This window comes from Macaca nemestrina, chromosome 10, assembly GCF_043159975.1.
Source record: "Macaca nemestrina isolate mMacNem1 chromosome 10, mMacNem.hap1, whole genome shotgun sequence".
NCBI classification, from domain to species: Eukaryota; Metazoa; Chordata; class Mammalia; order Primates; family Cercopithecidae; genus Macaca; species Macaca nemestrina.
Window position 1 is genome coordinate 2992090 of NC_092134.1, and position 18913 is coordinate 3011002.

Sequence of the window (18913 nt, forward strand, 5' to 3'; positions counted from 1 at the left end):
GCGGTGTCAGCAAAGTTCTTGGGACTCTGGAAGGGGAGCAGAGGGAAGGCTGGGCGGCGGGGTGCTGGACACTCCAGGAAGTAGTAGAACTGGCTCCAGGTCGGGGCCATAGACACTGATTCATTTAGAAAAGTGTTCTAGCCCACGGCTTGCAGGCTCACTCTCAAGACATTCTGGGAATCTGTTCTTTCAAAACATGTTCTCTGTCTTCCTTTCCATAAACCTTCAGGTTAAGAAAAAAAGAGAACACCTCCTTTGGTTTGCTTCTTACAATAATACCATGTGATCAGTGGAATCAGTTATTCCTATTCCTATTTTCTTTTTTATTTTATTTTATTTTTTGAGACAGAGTTTCACCCTTCGCCCAGCTGGAGTGCAATGGAGTGACCTCAGCTCACTGCAACTTCCACCTCTCAGGTTCAAGCAATTCTCCTGCTTCAGCCTCCCAAGTAGCTGGGATTACAGGCATGCATGACCACGCCCATCTAATTTTTGTATTCTTAGTAGATACGGGGTTTCACCATGTTGGCTGGGCTGGTCTTGAACTCCTGACCTCAGGTGATCTGCCTGCCTTGGCCTCCCAAAGTGCTGGAATTACAAGTGTGAGCCACTGCACCCAGCCTCTATTCCTATTTTCTGAAGATGAGGAAATGGAGGCCACCCTCATGACTGATAAGTGGCACAGCTGAGTCTGGGTTCATTCTGAGTCCCCATCCCTATCCTGACCCTGAGTCAGTGGTATGCTGGCCAATGCTTAACAATTGGCTCCCTAAAACCATATGCCCTGCTTTGTAGCACCTGGCAATATCCATGGTGTAAATACATGCAGCGTGGCCAAGTTCATCCTGCCAACCTGACGACAATAGGCTCACACAATTCCTGAAAATTTAACATTTGGCTCTTTTGAGCCAGTGTGAGCTATTTTGAGCACATCACTGCCCTTGAGACGTCTATGTTAGTTTATTTTCTCTCTGTCCTGTCTGTCTCAAGCACAGCATTGACCCAACTACAGTCATGCACCACGTATAACAATGATGTGGTCAACAACAGACCACATATACAATGGTGGTCCCATAAGATTATAATGGAGCTGAAAAATTCCTATCACCTAGTGACATTGTAACAATTATAATGTCATGGCACACTTTATTTTTTCACAAATTCAGAGTATCTTAAGTGTACAGTGTTTATAGAGTCTACAGTCATGTACAGGAATGTCCTAGGCCTTTGCATTCACTCACCACTCACTCACCACAGCCGCGTCCAGGCCAGCAAGCTCCATTCATGGTACATGCCCTGTACAGATGCACCATGTTTAAATTTTTATATGGTTTTAAACTGTACATTTTCTCCATTTAGATGTGTTTAGATACACAAATACTCACCGTTGTGTTACAATCGCCTACTGTGTTCAGTGCGGTAACATGTTGTGGGTTTGTAGCCCAGGAGCAGTAGGCCACACCACACAGCCCAGGTGTGGGGTGGGCGACACCATCTAGGTTTGGGTAAATCCAGTCTATGGTGTTCACACAACCACAAAATCACCTAAGGACACACTTCTCAGAAAGTATCTCCTCATAGTTAAGCAATGCATGATGAATTTTGTGCAAAACAGTTTTTTTTTTCATTTTGATCAATAACTCAGCGATTGAAACAACATTATGAACTGAACCCATAATTGATTCCTTTAATGTCTTAACTGTTCAGCCCAGTCATATTTTAAGGAAAAGGGTCCCCTCTCCACACCTAACCCCTTCCTGGCGTCCAGGGTCTCAGGCGCCTCCTCTGGGACACCTTGGGGCACTGCAAGGTCAAGAGGGGAGGGTGTTCACAGGACAAGCCAGGCAGGATGAGCCAGAGGGCATCGATCCTGTAGGGTAGGCAGTGGGTATGTGTGGATGGCTGCTTGCAGGGGACAGGCCTCTATGGATTTGAGCAGGAAAGATAGGGTCACTTAGCTCCCAACCCTAGAAAGGTATTGCGTTTGTGGTGGCTCCCGAGGAAGCTGCCTGCCTGTTGGATCAAAATTCCAGCCCCCGTGGCCTCTTGGCTGTGGCATTAGGGACATTTGTATGGTGTAAAATTTAACAGCCTCATCTCTGGAGACGGGCTGCCTGACTTCAAAATCACTTCTGCATTTATTCCCTGGGTAATTTGGGACAAATTATGTTGACTTCTAGTGATCCGGTTTCCTCATCGGTAAAGCAATGGTCATAATAGTGTCTACTTCATAAAATGGTTGAGATAATTTAATGAAGATAAACTTGGAAGAACGCCTGGTAAGCTATAATAATTATTGTTATTTCTCATTCATGTGGTTCCCACATAACCCTTCAGGTTTGATCTCCTCACTCTGAACTCTAATAACATCATCCCTCCCACACCCTAGAACAGAACCTCCCCTGTTCCCTCTGGCCCTCATCTCTCTCCCATGCCAGGCTGTGGTCACCCTGGACCAAGCAGGGCTCCAAATCTCTCGCTAGCAAGGGATGGAAGCTGGACAATATTGGAGACATGTCCATCACGGCTGCCCCATTTGTAGGTTCCCTGCTGCTAAAGCCACAGCCTGGATGTCGTGGGAACTGTCTACCAGGCACTAGCTGTGTTTTCTAACTCCCACTGGCAACAGGAGGATGGGAAGGGATGCACGGTCCCCACGTCTGTGCTGTAGCCCTGGGAGAGGCTGCCAAGCTCCTGTATTATCCTGCCTGGAGCTTCCTGCCCAGACACCCCTGGTCCTCCTGCCCAACATCTGAGCTGGACACTGGGGTGGTCAGAAGCTGAGATCCAGGCAGCAGTTGCTCCAGGTGGCCCCAGGAATTCACAGCTTGTTTTCCTGAGATGCTGGCAGCACTTCTGAGCATCTCAGGCCTGGTGATAACACTGGGGCGGCGAGCTGGGTGGGAGCAGGCCTCCCTGCTTGTCTGTTTGCAAACACAGATGCTTATCTGGGCCTGGCACATGCTCTGGTTTTGCCTGATAATCTGGGCAGGTCCAGACAATCAGTTGGAGCCACCACACCCAACTAGCAGTGGCCCTGGAGATGTGGGAGAAAGACAGAGTCAGCCAGGCCCTCCTGAGTTAAGAGGGGGCTCCCCGGGGCAGGGGCAGCCTTGCCGTTGGGGAGACCAGTGGAACAGGGTTGAGGGGTGCACTCAGTTAGGACACCCTGCTTGCTCTGCTCAGAGCCCTCCTATATTAGTCCATTCTCATGCTGCTGTGAAGAAATACCTGAGACTGGGTAATTTATAAAGAAAAGACGTTTAATTGACTCACAGTTCAGCATGGCTGGGGAGGTCTCAGGGAACTTACAATCATGGCCGAAGGGGAAGCAAACACATCCTTCTTCACATGGCTGCAGCAAGGAGAAGTGCTGAGCGGGGGGGGAAAAGCCCCTTATAAAACCATCAGATCTCATGAGAATGCACTATCACGAGTACAGTATAGAGGTAACCACTCCCATGATTACATTACCCCCACCAGGTCCCTCCCACAACACGTGGGGATTATGGTAGCTATAATTCAAGATGAGATTTGGGTGGGGACACAGCCAAACCATATCATTCCACCCCTGGCCTCTCCCAAATCTCATGTCCTCAAATTTCAAAACCAATTATGCCTTTCTAACAGTCTCCCAAAGTCCTAGCTCATTCCAGAATTAACCCAAAAGTCTAAGTCCAAAGTCTCATCTGAGACAAGGCAAATCCCTTCTGCCTATAAGCCTGTAAAACAAAAAACAAGTTAGTTACTTCCTAGATAAAATGGGGGTACAGGCATTGGGTAAATACAGCCATTCCAAATGAGAGAAATTAGCCAAAACAAAGGGGCTGCAGGCCCCATGCAAGTCCAAAATCCAATAGGGCAGTCATTAAACTTTAAGGTTCCAAAATGATGTCCTTTGATTCCATGTCGCACATTCAGGTCATGCTGATGCAAGAGGTGGGCTCCCATGGCCGTGGGCAACTCTGGCCCTTTGGCTTTGCAGGGTATGGTATAGTCCCACTCCCAGCTGCTTTCATGGCTGGCCTTGAGTGTCTGCAGTGTTTCTAGGTGCACGGTGCAAGCTGTTGTTGGATCTACTATTCTGGGGTCTGGAGGATGGTGGCCCTCTTCTCACAGCTCCATTAGGCAGTGCCTCAGTGGGAACTCTGTGTGGGGGCTCTGACCCCACATTTTCCTTCCACGCTGACCTAGCAGAAGTTCTCCATGAGGGCCCTGCCCCTGAAGCAAACTTGCCCGGACGCGCAGGCATTTCCATACGTCCTCTGAAATCTAGGCGGAGGTTCCCAAACCTCAATTATTGACTTTTGGGCACCCACAGGCTCAACACCATAAGGTCACCAAGGCTTGGTGTTGAAGCAATAGTCTCAGCTGTACCTTTGCCCCTTTTAGCCAAGACTGGAGCTGAAGCAGCAGGGATGCAGGGCACCAGGTCCCTAGGCTGCACAGAGCAGGGGGACCCTGGGCCTAGCCCAAGGAAACCATTTTTCCCTCCTAGGCCTTTGAGTTTGTGATGGGAGGGGCTGCCATGAAGGTCTCTGACATGCCCTAGAGACATTTTCCCCATTGTCTTTGGGATTAATATTAGGCTCCTCATTACTTATGGAAATTTCTGTAGCGGGCTTGAATTTCTCCCTTCAATGGGTTTTTCTTTTCCATTGCATCGTCAGGCTGCAAATTTTCCAAACTTTTATGCTCTACTTCCTCTTGAATGCTTTGTAGCTTAGGAATTTCTTCCACTAGATACCCTAAATCATCTCTCTCAAGTTCAAAGTTCCACAGACCTAGAGGGCAGGGGAAAAATGCTACAGTCTCATTGCTAAAGCATAGCAAGAGTCACCTTTGCTTCAGTTCCCAAGAAGTTCCTCTTCTCCATCTGAGACCACCTCAGCCTGGACTTCATTGTTCATATCACTATCAACATTTTGGTGAAAACCATTCGACAAGTCACTAGGAAGTTCCAAACTTTCCCACATTTTCCTATATTCTTCTGAACCCTCCAAACTGTTCCAATCTGCCTGTCACCCAGTTCCAAAGCCACTTCACATTTTCAGGTATCTTTTCAGCAACGCCCCACTCTACTGGTAGCAATTCGCTGTATTAGTCTGTTCTCACACTGCTATAAGGAAATACCAGAGACTGGGTAATTTATAAAGGAAAGAGGCTTAATTGACTCACGGTTCCACTTGGCTGGGGAGGCCTCAGGAAACTTAACAGTCATGGTGGAAGGAAAGCAAACACATCCTTCTTCACATGGCAGCAGGAGAAAGAAGTGCCAAGCAAAGGGGGAAAAGCCCCTCATAAGACCATCAGATCTCATGAGAACTCACTCACTATCAAGAGTACAGCATGGGAGTAACTGCCCTCCATGATTCAATTACCTCTCACCAGTCCCCTCGTATGACACATGGAGATTATGGGAACTACAATTCAAGATGAGATTTTGGTGGGAACATAGCCAAATCATATCACCTCCCTGCATGGCGATGGGCCCGACTCTCTCCTCCTTACACAGCTGGAGGAAGAGGAAAAGAAGGACTTCCTCTTTTCCTCTTCCAGTGAGACAAGACTGCCCCGTCCTGGCACAGTGTGTGCTGGCGGGAGGGGCCTGGGTAGAACATCCCACCACCACACCTGCCATCATCTGCAGGACTGCTCACAAGCACTTGCTCAATGCTGGGCAGCCCATCCACTCAGGGCTCACAGTGTCACATGTAACCATTCAAACAAACCCACGCTGGGGACTATTTTTATGCCCATTTTATGGATGAGAAAATTAGGACTCAGCATGATGAAGGCAGTGGCCCCAGACCAAGGAGCTCATAAGTGGTGAAGTCAGGATTTGACCTAGTCTCATGCCAATGGTCCTGTTCATGGAACTGAGTGATTCTAGATTTTCTCTGGAAGAAGGAGCAGACAAAAATGTAGAGACAAAGAAGATAAACAGGAGGTGGATAGGTGGAGAGTTCTATGAGGACCAAACACAAGACTATTGGCAGAGGAAATGCATACGTGTTAGATCAAGAGGATGTATTCACTACCAGGGCGGCCGTTGCAGACTACCACAGACTGAGCGGCTTGAAAAAACAGAAATTTATTCTTTCACAGTTCTGGTGGCCAGAAGTCTAAAGTCAAGGTGTGGATAGGACCATGCTCCCTGCAGAGGCTCTAGGACACAATCCTTCCTGCCTCTTCCAGCTCCCTGTGGCTCCAGGCATACTTGGCTTGTGGCCGCTTCACTCCGATCTCTGCATCTGTCCTCACGTGGCTTCTTTCTCTCTGTCTTTCAGTGTCCAAATCTCCTTCTCCTTTCCCTTATAAAGAGACTCGTCATTGGATTTAGGGCCCACCCTAATCCAAGTGATCTCATCTGCAGACCCTTAACTAATCACATCTGCAAACACTCTATTTTTAACTAAGGTCACATTCACAGGCTTTGAGTGGACATGAGTCTAGGGTGTGGGAATGACACTCTTCAAGACACTACAGGAGACGCGACTTTCTACAGTCTTACCACAAGGGGAAATGCTGGCTTTCTGTGAATCTCCAACCAAATGCTTTTCTCTCTCACCTTAAGTGGTGACACCCTGGACTCAGCTTTGGATGTCCTCAAATCTCACTCATATAGAGTCCAGGGCAGACAGAAATAAACTTTTCATCTGTGTATTTCTTTTAAAGTCATCTTTAAATTATCTTGGCATGTGGCACCTCTGCTACGTTCATCTGGAGCTTGTTCAGATAAAAAAGCCACATCATCAAACCTTTTATCAGCAGGACAGACAGCGGCGGAAGCGAAGCAGAGACTTCCCCCAGAATTTCCTAGAAAATATTATTGTTTTCTCTGCACATCTGAATCACCATTGCTGAAGTGCCTGTGGGAGTCCACTGCAAGATCCAAGGGGAGAAGTTCTGATGTTTCAGGGCTGGTATGGACGTTTTGCCCCGGAAGACCTGCATGTAATCTGTTCCCAGGCTAATATTCAAAGCCGGTTGTGGATTTAGTTAACATTCTTGGGGGTGGTGCACAGTTCACCTCCAAGGGTATCCAGGAAGAATGTTAATCTACTGTCCCCCTTTTGTGTTTTTAAGAGGAAGATTCTGGCTGGGCACAGTGGCTTACAGTGCTTGCCTGCAGTCCCAGCCCTTTGGGAGGCTGGGGTGGGAGGATGGCTTGAGACCCGGAGTTTGAGACCAGCCTGGGCAATACAGAGATCTCATCTCTACTAAAAATACTTTATTAAATTAGCTGGGCATGATGGTGTACACCTGTAGTCCCAGCTACTGGGGAGGCTGAGGCAGGAGGACTGCTTACGCGTAAGAGGTTGAGGCTGCAGTGATCTGTGATTGTGCCACTGTTCTCTAGCCGGAGTGATGGAGTGAGACTCTGTCTGTGAAAAAAAAAAAGGAAGAGGAAGATTTGGTGGGTTTTTATGGAGTACTGGCATGGGTTTCTCCTCCCGGATGACCTTTCTGGCTTCAGATCATTACACATTCACTAAACGAGACCTACGTCCTGGTCACAGCTGGGCTGCACCTGTATTCCCAACGGCCTCTGCAGGTGGGCAGGCCAGGCAGGTGGTGTGAGCCAGACACACCAAGGGGAACCAGGTAGGTGGGGAAGCCAGGAGGATAGAACAGCAAACACCAGATCGTGAGCAGGGTGGTGAGTTGCACGGTGGGGCAGAGAAACCCGTGTGTCCAGTAAATCCTCCCCTGGAGTGCTTGACAGAAAACTGTCAAGGAGCCTCCTTTTTACTTATATGCAGACTTTGTGGATTTAAAAACTAATGTCTTTACACTGCCCATGTCAACATTACGTTATCCCGGCCTAGAAACTCTAGGCGGCCACCCATGACTTGGAAACGGTAGAAGCCCGACGTACCTGTGATGGTGAGTTAATCCACAAAGGTTTAAGTCTTCTATTTTAACATAAAAACATAGAAATGTGCATTTATTTGTCAATAGTTCAACAGACAAACAAGATCTTTTCTTTGTGTGCATCCTGATTGATGTCCCGCTTTACTTTCTTGCATAACCTCATCCAAAATGTATCTGTGTGACTTCACGTCTGTTTATGTAACGTGGATTGAGAACGCAAAGGGATCTGTGAAGAAAAACATGAGCACAGGATTCTTCCATGCATTTCGTGATTTATCACTCAAATATTTCACTTGTCTGGCCTACATGTACTTTGCTGGCTTTTTTTTTTTTTTTTTTTTTTTTTTGCAACCTGCTTTTATTAAATCTTTCCAAAGCATTGCAAGTATTTTTCCTAGAAATGATTTTTGCATTCATACCCCATTGGTTGAGATTATATTTCATTAAACCGTACACTGACAGTTGCAGATACAGCTGGCAAAATCAGGTTTGGGAATGTAGACAGCCAAGTCTCAGAAGCAGGTGGGAGGGGCGTGAGTGTATCACCACTCTCTGGAATTCAGTGTGGGTCAGGGTTAGTGCATTTCACAGGAGGAAAGGGGAACACCTTTATTTTTATTTTTATTTTTTTAGGTTTTATTTTTAGTTTTTATTTTCAGAGATGGAGACTTACTCTGTCATCTGGGCTGGAGTGCAGTGGCATGATCCTGGCTTACTGTAGCCTTGACCTTCCAAGCTCTAGGGATCCTTCCACTTCAGCCTCCCTGGTAGCTGGGACTACAGGCATGCATCACCACACCAGGCTAATTTTTAAACATTTTTGTAGAGACAAGGTCTTACTATGTTGCCCAGGCTGGTCTTGAGCTCCTGGGCTCAAGCCATCCTCCTGCCTTGGCCTCCCAAAGAGCTGGGATTACAGGTGCCAGCCACCACCCCCAACCAGGAGCGCCATCACACCTGGGAGTCGGAATATTCACTGCACGAGTCTCTCAGCAATGACTCCCTCACCACACTTCTGGAAGACGCCTGGGTACACAAAATCTAAATTCCTCAGAAAGAACTTCATCAGGTGTTTCCTGAACGCAGAATAGGTGCTTTTCAAATATCTACTTCCTGGGCTGCAGGCTTTCTGCCAGCAGAAGTTCTTTTTAGATGTTTCTTCATTCAGGAAATACATGTACCAGTTTCCCAGGCGTGCTGCAACAACTGTTCACAAACTGGATGGGTGAAAACAGCTAAAATTTATTTTCGCACAGTTCAAGTGGCCCGAAGTTAGAGATGGAGGTGATGGCAGCGCTGGCTCCCTCTGGAAAGGCATTCATCTCTCCTTGGCTTCTGGTGTCTGCGGACAGTGCTTGGCATTCTTTGACCGAGACTAGCATCCCTCTCGCCCCTGCCATGTCTTCACAGTGCCTCCGCATTGCATCCCTGGGTCTCATGTCCTCCTTCCTTTCCTCTTATAAAGACAGCAGTCACTGGATTTAGGGCCCATCTTCAATTCAAGATAATCCCATTTCCAGATCTATAATTGGATTACACCTGCAAAGACCTATTTCTAAATAAGGTCGCTTGCTTGGACATATCTTTTTGGGAGACACTCTTCTGCCCATCCCAACGTGCAGAGTCTCCTGTCTCAGCAGGTGCGAGGCATTTGGCCAGGTGCTAGGGATATCAGAATGAGTGAATGAGTGAAACAGACGAGGTCTTGGTTCTCATGTGGACGAACCCGGTGCAATGGTGAATAACACACATCATGGGGAATCGTGTGTAAATAGCAAGTGTCTGCTTTCCCGTGGCAGTCATCTGGGCTGTTGGAGATGGCTTCCTTGAGCAAGCTGCCTTGAAGAAGGTCTTTAATATTGCCTTTGCTGCCTTTAAGCCAAGCCTCACTGTATTAGTTTATTCTCGCATTGCTATAAAGAATTATCGGAGACTGGATAACTTATAAAGAAAAAGAGTTTACTTGACTCACAGTTCCGCAGGCTGTATAGGAAGCATGGCTTAGGAGGCCTCAGCAAACTTACAATCATGGCAGAAGGAGAAGAGGAGGCAGGCACGTCTTACATGATGGCAGGAGAGAGAGAGTGCTCAAAGCGGGAGGTGCTACACACTTTTAAACAACTGGTACTCACCATCATGAGAACACCAAGGGGGAAATCCACCCCTCCTGATCCAATTACCTCCTGCCAGGTCCCTTCCCAACACTGGGGATTACCAATCAACGTGAGATTTGGGTGAGGACACAGACCCAAACCACATCACTCACCTTTGATGGAGAATCACAGAGCAGTGGGCTGGGTGGCTTTGGACCAGCCTGGCAAGCTCCCCTGAGGGCCCAGGCATCTCACTGCCATGCAAGAGTCTTGGATCTGCTACTTTCTGGCTGCGTAACATCCGGCAACTTACTTAATCCTTCTAAACCTCAGCTGAACTATCCATAAAATGCCAGGATAATACAACCTGCCTGGCAGTGTGGATGCCCCCTAGGGCTTCCTTAGCCCAGTGCCTGGCCCCTAGCAAGTGCTCAAGAAACAGAAGTGGTTTTATGATCAGAAAGACAAGCATCTTTGTCAGAGCCTGGGATCTTCTCCAGGCTTCTCAGCTATATGTTTTGAGGATGACAGTGCTCTTTTCTTGTCTTTCTCCTTTTCCTTTGTAACCTTTGAATTGTATGCCAGACGTGGTGGCTCACGCCTGTAATCCTAGCACTTTGGGAGGCTGAGCCGGGAGGGATCACCTGAGGTCAAGAGATTGAGACCATCTTGGCTAACATGGTGAAACCCTGTCTTTACTAAAAATACAAAAAAATTAGCCAAGCATGGTGGCGGGTGCCTGTAGTCCCAGCTACTTGGGAGGCTGAGGCAGGAAAATTGCTTGAACTCAGGAGGCGGAGGTTGCAGTGAGCCAAGATCGTGCCACTGCACTCCAGCCTGGGCAACAGAGTGAGACTCCATCTCAAAAAAAAAAAAAAAAAAAAAAAAAGTGTATGCCTTGCAGGACTATAGGGGAGCATTTGGCCCCTTCTTTTGTGGCGGGTCTCACAACCTCTTGAGTCTGAACCTCCTTAGCCACCTTCACTGCTCTCACTGCTACACCCTCCATGCTGGGAAGAGTGAACAGATTCCAATCCCCCTGCACTGTCGAGAACGCAGGCAGCCCCTGAGCAGCTGGGCAGATGGCAGGGCTACTGAGCCAGTCCACCTGGCTCCACAGCCTGGCTACCCTTGAGCAGCTCTCACACCTTAGGAAGTGACTTGACCACTCAGTGCCTCTGTTTCCCCATCTGCAAAAGGAGTCTGATCATAATGGTGCTCACTGCTGGGACGGGCGAGAGAATGAGAGGGGCCAATGCACGGAGACTCCTATGGGTGCAACCTGGCAGGTAAGGGCACTCAGCATCGGCTACCTTTCCCAGCTCAGGGTCTGTGCTGAAGCGAGTGGTTGGTTGTCTGTGTGTGGTTGTGTGTGTGGTTGTGGTTGTGTGTGGTGGTGTGTGTGGTTGTTTGTGGTTGTGGTGATGTATGTGGGGTTCTTTGTGGGTGTGGTGTGTGTGGTTTTGGTTGTGTGCCTGTGTGGTTGTGTGTGGTTGTGTGTGTGGTTGTGGTGATGTGTGTGTGTTTTATGTTTGGTTGTGGTTGTGTGTGGTTGTGTGTGTGTGGTTGTGGTGGTGTGTATGCGGCTTTTGTTTGGTTGTGGTGGTGTATGTGGTGTGTGTGTGGTTGTGGTTGGGTGTGTGTGTTTGTGCGTGTGTGTGGTTGTAGTGGTTTGTGTGTTTGGTTATTTGTGTGTGATTATGTAGTTGTGTGTGGTTTGTGTTGTGTGTGAGGTTGTGTGTGGTTGTGGTGATGTGTGTGGTTGTGTGTGTGACTGTATGTGGGGTTGTGCATGGCTGTGTGTGCAGTTGTGTGTGTGTTGTGGAGGTGTGCGGTTGTATGTGTGGTTGTGGTTGTGGTGGTGTGTGGTTATTTGTGTGTGGTTGCGTGGTTGTATGTATGTGGTTGTGCATGGTTGTATGTGTGGTTGTGTGTTGCAGTGTGTGTGGCTATGTGTGTGTACGGTTGTGTGTGTGGTTGTGTGTGTTGGTGTGTGTGCGTGTGTGTGGTTGTGGTGCATATGGTGGTGTGTGTGGTTGTGGTGGTGTGTGTGCTTTTGTGTGGTTGTTTGCATGTGTGGTTGTGGTGGTACGTGGTGTATGGTTGTGGTTTTGTGTGGTGTGTGTATATGTTTGTGGTTGTGATGTGTGTGGTCGTTTGTGTGTGGTTGTGGTGTGTGTGGGGTTGTGATGATTGCATGTAGGGTTATGTGTGTGTGGTTGTGGTGGTGTGTGATTGTGGTTGTGTGTGGTTGTGGGTGTGTGGTTGTGTGTGTGGCTGTGTGGGGTTGTGGATGTGTGGTTGTGTGTGTGGCTGTGTGTGGTTGTGGAGGTGTATGGTTGTGTGTAGTTGTGTGTGTGTGGTTGTGTGTGGTTTTGTGTGTGGTTGTGGTGTGTATGGTGGTGTGTGGTTGTGTGTGTAGTGGTGTTTGTGGTTGTGTGTGTGGTTATGTGTAGTTGTGGTGATGTGTGGTTGTGTGTGGCTGTGTATGTTCTTGTGTGTGGTTGTATGTGTATGTGGTTATGTGTGTGGTTGTGCAGTTGTGTGTACGGTCATTTGTATATGTGTGTGGTTGTGTGTGTGACTGTGGTAGTGTGGTTGTGTGTGTGGTTGTGTGTGTTTGTGGTTGTGGTGGTGTATGTGTGGGGGGTGTGTGTGTGTGCGCTGGTGGTGGTGGTGTGTGTGTGTGTGTGTGTGTGTGTGTCTCCTGCATGTGACATTTCCCCACAGGCCTCACGAGTTGGAGTCCTGGGTGTCCACAAGTGTATATACCTGTATGGAGTCCACACATAGGCTGCAATGTGATTTAAGCAGAAGTTGTGAATTAGCAGTTCTTAGGCCAAACCTGGTCCATAGATGTTTTCTGTTTCCCCAGAATTTGAGTCTTTACATTTTTTAAAAATCTAGATTTCCAACACCAATGAAAAGTCAGATGTCCCAGCATACTTTCACCAAACGGCGACATTCAGCGGAAGGGAGCAGCGGCTTCCCCTGTTCAGATGGGGCCTGCAGTCCCAATTTGCCCCAGTCTCCACTACTCCCTATTGTACACACCTGGTCTCTCTGAATCATGTACCTGTTTCAACCCAACTGACACACATACTGGTTTCCAGCCTTTTCAAGGTTTGGGCCACTTTGCACTACATGAATGCGGGTTCCCAAGAACCCTCGCCAAGCCCAGTGCCAGGCAGGTACCACCAGGGTCCTCATGACGTGGAAAATAGCACTGGAGTGGGTAGCTCCCCACCTCTTCAGGTAGCACTTGACACCTGGCCCCTAAACTGTTCAGCAGTTCTACATTCGAGCTAAATTTTTCTTATTATCAAGCTGAAGAGGGTGAATTCCAGACTGGCCATTGGCAAATTCGTTAGTAAACGCTTTGCTCTGGCAAGGGGCAGCTGTTGGTCTCGAAGCACCAGTGTGACGGCCAGGGATGAAGGCCGTCTCTGTCTCGGGGACTGTCAGTCCGGAAGTCGGGGACTGGGTGCCCTGCCGGAGCTCTGGGGGGCAGTTGTAGCCCACCACAGCTCCCGACCCCTCTTTTGTGGCAGGAGAAAGGGCAGCAGGCCAAGGAAGCATTCTTCTCTACCTCCTTAATGAAAACCCTGGGCTGGCTGTCTTTCACCCAGGGGCCAGGAGAGCCTGCCTGTGTTTGAATTAGAGGCTGCCACGCCCTGCCGACAGCAGGAGGCCAGGCGGCTGTGCTTCCTCCCAGTTCTGTGTGGCTCACAAAGCCGCCTCCAACTCTCATCCTGAGCCTGGGGAATGACAGACGGTGGCAGGCGGCTGATAAATGGAGAAATGCAGAGGAAAGTGGGGCACTCTACATTCTCAGCAGGTGCAGCCCCGGAGCCCGCCGCGTGCACACGCTCCTGTCTCAAGCTTGCCCCTCTCTGAGCACTCAGGTGTGAAACAGCATCCTGCAGCCTGCAGCCCACACGTGAGCTGCCTGTCTCCTGCCACCACTGGCATTCTTGGTGCAGACGAACAAGAACATTTTCCTATCCTCATGTCTCTAAGCATCTACAGGGGTCCCTCCTGTGCCCAGGGCTCACCCTAGCAACAGAATTGCCAGGTAAAATACAAAACATCCAGTTAAATTTGAAATCCAGATAAACAATGAAACAATTTTTAGTATAAGTATGCCTCAGATACTGTATTTGAAGCCCAGCTTGGCCATCGACAGGTTGTGTGACCCTGGGCAAGTTACTCAACCCCAACTGCACCTGTCCCATGCCGTCCCCTCTGTCTGGATGGTTATTTCTGTCCATCATCTGATCAATTCTCTCCTATCTTACATTTAAGATCCAAAGTCACATTCCTCACTCAGTCAGCAAATATTCATTGAGCTCCTACTACAGGCAGGCTAGGGGGCAGCTGACGACGGCTCCGGGACTGAACCCAGATCCAGCCTGCCTGCGAATAACTATTTTTACATTTTCAAATAATTGCACAAGAAGAAGACTACTTCGTGTCACATGAAACTTAGAAGAAACAAATAAGGCTTTATGGGAACACAGCTGCGCTCCCTCACTGAGATATCATCCGTGGCTGCTGTGCGCCCTGGCGGCAGGGTGGAATGCTTGCTGCAGGGACCACATGGTCTGCAAAGGTTAAAGCATCTGTTACCTAACCAGGGACAGAGAATGCTTGCCGACTGTGATCTAGACGCTGGGCATATGGTGATTAAAGCAAGCAGAGGAAAGCAACCTCCAAACCCTAGCAAAACTCTTTGGTCTCACAGAAGCAATGTTTGGGTGGGAAAAGAGACGGGGGTGTGCGCGAGAGAGAAATAGAGAGAGAGAGGCGCGAGTCAAATGATTCAGAAGCTTGGGGTTGTGCTGTCAAGAGGATGGGTGTTAACTGTTCTGATGGGAACAAGTGTGGAAGGAGACGGTGTGTGGAGGAAGACTATGAGTTTGTTTGGGGACTTGAAAATTTTGAGAGGCCTCTCAGGCATGTCCATGGGGATACTGATGAGGCAGGTGTGCAGGTGCGTCTGAAGAAATAACTTTAGAGTCATCAGTTTATAGATGGTCTTGACCTGGGGCCTAAAGAGAGAAAATCATTTCCTGACCTCAAGCCTAAGTCACATTCCCATGGAAGACAACAGAATGTTCTCTATGTTTCTCTGATGAAGAGACTCTGGTTTTTAATTGTTTTAGACCATGGGTTCTGTAGCTTGACTGCCTGGATTCAAATCTCAGTTTGATGTCTGAAAAGCGGTGTGGCTTTGGGCAAGTGACTCACCTTCTCTGTGCCTGTTTCTTCAAACTGGGAAGAATAATGGTACGGCCTCATGGGCTTGCCTCCAGAGCTTAGTAATCACACCTGTGTAAAGTGCTTTGAACAGTATCTGAAGCATAATCAGTAGCATATAAAGATGCTATCTACCATGATGATCCCTTAATGAGACTCTGAGGTCCCTGAGGACAGGATCTGGTCTCACTTTCTCATCACTGCATCTCCCACTGCCCAGCACAGTCTCTGCACACACATGGCCCTGGGATCATTGCATCAATGGCTTTGGAAGGACAGAGGGACAGTTGTCCTCTCCTCTAGGGAGTGACCTGAGTGTGAAGGGGCTGTGGAGGGGAGGAGCAGTCAGGGCTGTACAAGGAAGGCTGGCCAGAGTCCACCAAGGGAAGAACGTGCTCAGGGGACAGAGAGGAGGGGTGGGCGGGGCACAGCAGCCTTTAGGCCAGGAGGGCAGGTTGAGGCTGAGCCACGGAAGATCCTAAACATCAAAGTATGGAGACTGACCTTTATTTTTTGAGAAGCAGGGAGTTATAAATTTGTCTTGGCAGGAACAGAGCATCTTGGAGGTTGAGAGGGTGAGGCCAATTCAATTTGGGGAACTCCTAGTGTGTTAATAAAACAAACAAATGCCAAGACAGGGTTCTGAAAATCTGGGGCATATTTAAATGTTAACCCTGCCTGGGTGTGGCTCTATTATAAACCTCAAAGAGAGGCAGGCAGGCAGGCAGATAGAGTGAGTGACCCACTAGTGGTTGTGAGATCATTTTAGACTTCAAACCAGAGTTTCTTATCTGAACCATAAAACATAGAAAATGATCTAAGCAAATAGTTTCTCGATTCTCACAAAAATGGATTATAACTAGTACCCCTCTAGGTGTCTAGGATAAAGGTTGATGATTGATATACAATGAATGGCTGAGGACATTCAAGCTTAATTCTCTTGGGGTCCTGGTTGAGAAGAAAAGACTAGAAAAGCAAAGCTAAGGTGGAAAGATGAGTAGGGAATAAGGTAAGTTAGAATCTGGGATAGGACAGGGTGAAATTGAGTAGAGTAAGATTGGTAGAATGGAATAGGATAGGATAGGATAGGATAGAATAGAACAGAACAGAGCAGAACAGAACAGAACAGAACAGAACAGAATAGAATAGAATAGAATAGAATAGAATAGAATAGAATAGAATAGAATAGAATAGAATAGAATAGAATAGAATAGGCTGGCATGGAACAGAATTGCCTAGACTGAAATAAACTAGAATGGGAAATATCACAGGGCTGAATGCACGGCACGTGTGCCAGTTCCTGACACTGTGTCGTTGGATGTGTGCAGACTGTGAGAGAAAGCGAATCCCTTTCTCTGAGGAGCAGCCAAAAGTGCTTTTGAGGTGCTAAGAAACTGGCGGGTCTCGACTCTCAGGCCACCCTTACCAAATACCTGCAAGATCCAACCACATGCCCCCTCTCCAACCCCAACTCCTCAGAAGAGGAGTGATCAACTTGTACCTCCCTCAGGATGTCCTTAGGACAAGACATGTCAAACCTTTACGAGAAGGCCCGACAGCAAGTGGCCAGCGCGCCAGCTGTCAGGTTTAGGAGATAAGCTTGGCCTTTTACAGCGTTAGTCTGTGTGAACTGGGTCCTCTCCCCCAGCAAGACTGAACCCACCCAGGGGAGGGGTGCAACAGGGTTTGCGAGGTGGGATTGGAGAGGTGAAAAACCTGGAGCCACAGTGAATCAAAACAGCGTTGCCTTGGGATGTCCAGGGAGGAGCCATGCAGGCCCAAATTAAGGCAGAGACCCTGCCGATGGGAAAGGGGTGAAGTTAAGACATGTGTCAACAAGACTGGGATTCTGGAGGTGAGAGAGGAAATGTAGCAGTCAAGATTCAGTTACATGAATAGAAACTGCTCCAGCTACCTTAAGCAGGAAGGGATTGAACGCAGGGGATTGGGTGCTCACACTCACTGGAAGGCCTGGTGGCATAGGCCCCCCGAATCCTGCAGAACTAATCCCTCAGGAGAACTGCCGCCTCTCCCACAGTCAGGGTCTACTCGCATGAAGAAGGTGCCACTTTGACTGTGACCCTCGGGTCGGGAAGAATCCACCACCAATTCACAAACGTCGGCTCTAAATTCATGGTATGTGCAAACTCACATGCCCTGGATGGATGTTCTCATGACTCCACTACTTATGAGCTGTGTGGTCTTTGAAAGCTTATGTAATCTCTCTGAATCTATTTCCTTGATTTAAAAATGAAGATCAACATAATCATGCTTAATTTACGGTTTTATGGGATTTTTGTAATGAAGTAAGTTATGTTCATAACACATAAATGTTACTTAGCTATTATTAGAAAAGCTTGCATTTTGTGGAAGATTTCAGAGTTCTTAACAGAATACGACTCACCCATGTGACTTTGTTGTTTATTCAGTGAATAGACATGAGGGTTTGTGCTGTTGAGGGCCCAAAATATGGGAGAGTGGTGATGAAGACAAGAATATCTGACATGAATAGGCCACTGCAGTCCGTGACACACCTCTGTGGATTAGTCATAAGAGGTTTTACCTGCTGATAGACTCGATGCTTCAGTCCCTCCTTTCTGCTCAGCCAGGTGGTTTGTGCAGTGCACAACCTGCTTGACTGTACTGAGACCTTGATCCCAGGAGCTTGTATTTTCATGAGAAATACACAAGACATGCAGGGATACAAAGATAACAGGGCTTGGCCCTTACCCTTTGGGTCCTCAAAAGTCAGGTGAAAGAAGAAGCAAATCCCCTTGGGTTCCCTGAGCCAGGTTCTTGGGAAGCTACTTGGCTATGGTGGGCCTTGAGCTAGCCTCGAGACGCAAGTACAGGTCTTGACAAGTTGAGGGGGTGACATATTGTTTCAGGAGGAGGAGGGAGCAAAGTCAGAGCAGAGGAGGGAACAGCTGGTGGTCCAGTGTGGCAGGGTTTCAGCAGAGGAGGGAACATCCAGTAGTCTGGCATGGTAGGGTCTTAGCAGAGGAGGGAACATCTGGTGGTTCGGTGTGGCAGCATCTCTGCAGAGGAGGGAACGAATAGCCGTGGTCTGGCATCGCATGGTCTTGGCAGAGGAGGGGACATCCAGTGGTCTGGCATGGCAGGGTCTTGGCTGCAGGATGCTGGACCATCACCCATGGGGGTACCGATTGCCAGGATGCAGATTTGGGGCTTTATTCTTGCAGCGGTGGGGATCCAGGAAAGGTACTCAGCAGGGGCGGCAGCACCAGGGCTATGGTGTAGTGTGATCATGAGATCTGAGACAGACATTCTCCAAAACCTTCTCAGTCCACCAGCACCTTCGTGTGTTAGTGATGTTTTCATAGTGCCCTAGGAGAAAGAATCACCCGTTTCATTTATGAAGTCCCCAGGTCCAAATAACTTAACAGAAGTCATTTGCAAGGTGTCTGACAGATGTTCCTGTTTTCCTAAAAAAAAAAAAAAAAAGAAGAAAAGAAAACATTTGCATGTTCTGTGATGAATTTGCTGCGTGCCCCATGGTACCTTGGGAACACACTTTGGGAACAAAGAGGCCGTCTAGCCTCGAGTTGTGGCTCAGAGTCACCACATGCTGCTTCAGCTTCCTCTTTGGTAATTTTCATACAGGAAAATTGCATCCCTGCCGTGGGGTGGGTAGGAGTCCCGACCTCCTAGTGTGGTAAGGT